The sequence below is a fragment of the Palaemon carinicauda genome, unplaced genomic scaffold, assembly GCF_036898095.1.
Source record: "Palaemon carinicauda isolate YSFRI2023 unplaced genomic scaffold, ASM3689809v2 scaffold510, whole genome shotgun sequence".
NCBI classification, from domain to species: Eukaryota; Metazoa; Arthropoda; class Malacostraca; order Decapoda; family Palaemonidae; genus Palaemon; species Palaemon carinicauda.
In genome coordinates, this window is record NW_027171774.1 from 60001 (window position 1) to 63946 (window position 3946).

Genomic DNA, 3946 nt, shown 5'->3' on the forward strand with positions numbered 1-3946 from the left:
GTGTGATTATTTTCTTCAAAAACTAAGCTATAACCCAACTAGGTAGAGCAGGAAGCTACAATCCCAAGTGCTCTGACGGGAAGCAGTAAAGTTTGGAAATGAAATAAAATAACAATATATTAGAATTAAAAATATTAAAATATATTACAGTTTAGTAACAATGTTAAAATAATGTTAAAATCTGCAAACTGAAAAATATTTGTAATAATTTTGAACTGTGTTGGGGTGGCATGGCAGTTATTCTTATGGTGCGTATAAAGCTGGCACCTTTGACAGCGCAGTGGTAGGGCCGTATATTTTTCCAATATGGAGGACCCCTAGATTCCTAAGTGTAAGCATTCAGGGGGAGCGGGTGCCAAGAAATGTACACTTCGCCAGTGCTACTATCCTTAGAGACACTTTCCTGCTCTTTGATGGTTGGATGCTTCAGCACTTGATCAACTTTAAGCCTGGTAGAGTATAGTAGTCGCAGATATGTAAATCCTGGTCTTACTTCTGGGTTGGAGTTCGATGGGATAATCGACTTTATGATATTAACTGGATCTTGGTCTTGGGAATATATTTTGATATCCTCCTGGAGGTTAGGTCTGAGATCTTGAAGTCGGGGCACTTGTTCTCCAAGATCTTTTACACTATCGTAGGCACCACACTGTTCACTGGTATTTTGAACTTAGGGAAGTTAGTTACAGTAGGAGGGACAGAAACCTTTGATTTCTTAACTTAGAGGGAATGATCCCACTCCCCCTGAGATGGGGAAAGGGCGTCCTGTGTGAGAGGTTCTTCAGAAGTGGCTTTAGGCCCAACAAGGGTCTCGTGTCAATTTTCAAAGGAGGGTATAAATCATTGCCAAGTTCAAAGTGATGGAGTGTCTTAGGAGCTTGCTGGTCTGGCTGGAGTGAGAGTGTGGCAGTTTGCTTTGTTTGTTTGTTCATTTAAGACACGGGCTCATGCATTGGCAGCCCGTAAGAGAAAACTAATTTGACAAGGAAATTTACTGGTGAACAAGAATTAAAATATGTAAATGGAAAAAGGTTCCGGTCATATATTATGCAAAAAGTTAAGCAATAGAAACAAAGTTAAAGACAGTAAAACTTTATATTACTTTAAACAGCACAAAAGAATCACTAGAGTTGAACTGCACAAGGCTACGTTAAATTTAGAAAACAGATTTACGCGAAATTACATTAGAATTAAGCAGAGCTAAGAATCACCAAGGTAAAACTGCAAAAGTTTTGTTTAAGGGAACAAATTTACCTTAATGTTAAGCACATACGTATAAAAAGCAATTAACTCCAAGGGAGAAATACATAATATATCCCAAGCAAAAGCTTCAGACTTGGAGGGAATGAAAGGGAGTATCATCTGAGGGAGAGGGAGCTGATACATGAAAATGTCGGAAGAAATTCGTATGAGAAAACGGGGGAAAAATTTTGCAAGGGAAAAAGCTTAAGGCCAAGACTTAGTGACAATAAAGTTTGCATAAGCACGAGAAAAGCTTAAAGGGAAATGTGTAACTCGTAAAAGTATAATGGTTTCATCGTATAAATAGCTACGGCGGAGAGAAGGCCGTGTGCAAAGACGTTAGAAGGAAAGATGAGCTGTATGAATGGTAGGGAAAATACGGGAAGAAATGGCGTTAGAACATTCGAGAATCTAGAAGGCGGGAGAGATTTTACGCTGAAGTGCGGTGGGAATGGGCCAGTTGGGCTGGATGAGGAGGGAGGGATGAAGGCATGTGTAGAGTGAGAGGTGTGTGACGGGTAGTGAACAGCAGAGGCATGATTGCGAAAGAACCTTCGAGTACATTCCAGAAGACCAAAAGCAAGGGAACGTATACGCTGAAGTGCAGTGGAGGAGGAGGAGGGTGTGGGGAATTAGGGAGGGAGGCATGAGTGTGTGTGAGCAGTGTATGGTGGTTAGCAACAGGCGAGGCGAGTGGTAATTGTGTGTGCAAAGAGAAGGGTAGTGTGGGTCGAGGTATGAGTGTGTGTGAGCAGTGTATGGTGGTTAGCAACAGGCGAGGCGAATGGTAATTGTGTGTGCAGAGAGAAGGGTAGTGTGGGTCAGCAACAGAAGGATGTGGGGAATTAGGGAGGGAGGCATGAGTGTGTGTGAGCAGTGTATGGTGGTTAGCAACAGGCGAGGCAAATGGTAATTGTGTGTGCAGAGAGAAGGGTAGTGTGGGTCAGCAACAGTAGTGTGTAAAGAGAACGGATAAGGAATACGAAGATATAAGGATTGGCAATCTCATTCAAATAATCAGAGAGGTAAATATTCATTAGATTATTCTTAACGTAAAACATGATAAATTTAATGAACGCTATGTCCCTCCAGCACCCTGGAGCCCTGATCCAATTAAGGTTAATTACACTGTTCTTCCAGCATTTAAATCTCAATGTTCTCTTCGACAGATGAAGGATGTAGCTTTGGATTCAATAAATAGTAGTAGTTCCACTAACGTACATTTTATAGACGGCTCCGTAGACAGGAATATACCTGCTGCAGGATCAGCAATATTCTCCAGCACCTTTTCCAGTAGCTGGAGGCTATCTGACCATGCTTCTATCCTACAGGCAGAACTCTATGCTATTGCAAAGGCCTTGGAGAATTCCCTTTCAAAATTTGGCCATACAACTATCCACACCGATTCTAGAGGTGCTATTCAAAGTATGGTAAAACGTAATATTAATTAATTTTTTTTCTTAATTAGCAGCATAAAATCTATGGCCACAACTCATGCACAGAGGAACAGAGGAATTACTCTCAATTGGATACCAAACCACGTAGGTATTCAGGGAAATGATGAGGCAGACCGCCTCGCTAATAATGTCTGACCATTGTCATATTCAAAAGAAGTCTCTAATTCGTCAATCCTTACATGAGGGTTCCCGTTCTGCTGCGTGGTACACCAAGTTACTAATATCCTCCCCCATAACATGCCTAAATCCATAGGCAGGAAATTTTCCGTCATTCTCCACAGGTTACATCTTGGCTATCTCTGCAGCTGGCAAATTATTAATGTAGAGAATCGACTATGTATCTATTGGGACCTTCCCACAGGAGCTGAACCCTTGGAACATTACCTTCTTATTTTGCAGAGAAACCTTACCCCTCCGACAATCCATAACTCTCCCTCCCCCTTACACAGCTGTACAAGTAACTAAACACATACTGGAAAATACACACACACTTTCTGGCTTCTTATGTTCTTATCCCCCTCCCAGATAACTTAATAACGTAATCTAAAACGTCTTAAATTAGTATGAATTACTCTTAAAATATATATTTTAATCTCATATAAAGTAACTGCCAAAAGTGGGCCTATTCAAATCATTACATACACAAACATAAACCTAGGGCTATGTTAAAGTCTATGGGATTACAACCAAAAGTTTTACTTACTCTACGCTAACACATAACCTTATAACGTCATCCTAATCCTCTTCTTTCCCCCTGTGAGACAAAACAGTTGTTGATCAATAAAATAATCTTCAATTCCTATATAACCAAAATTCTTTCTTTTTTCTATAACATTAAGCCTACTCATTTTTATTTAATAGTTCAGGTAACTTTTCTATGTCGGAAACACAAACCCATTCCTTTTATAGGTAACCGGAACCTTACCCCTATCCAGTAGAGATAGTAATTCTACATACCCTGTCCCCTTCAAAAAACAGGTACACCAACAGTCTACAAATGTGCAAAGTCACAGAATCATGTTAAGTACGCAAATGCTAAACATGTAGGATCTGCTCTTCTTGATTCCTCTGCTCACTCCACACATCTATCCTCCCTATCTTGATCGTCATCACATTGAGAGAGCTGAAGATTTATTGAAAAAGATTTGCTGCCAGACGATGTCTGATGGTGTTTTTTCGTAGCCTGGAGGTTGGGTGAAGGGGAGGAGGGTGCCCCTCTCTTATGTTGAGGGAGATGGTTTTCTGCA

At 40.6% G+C, this 3946-nt stretch overlaps 1 long non-coding RNA gene across 2 annotated transcripts in view; it reads left to right on the plus strand.

Moving 5' to 3' along the window:
* LOC137637060 (uncharacterized) overlaps positions 1–2355 on the plus strand; it is a 6474-nt gene extending 4119 nt beyond the window's left edge. For both annotated transcript variants that reach the window (XR_011043364.1, XR_011043363.1), the window contains exon 2: positions 1–2355. This exon is cut by the window's left edge and continues 578 nt beyond it. This is a non-coding gene — a long non-coding RNA (uncharacterized lncRNA).
* Positions 2356–3946: the final 1591 nt, after the last annotated feature.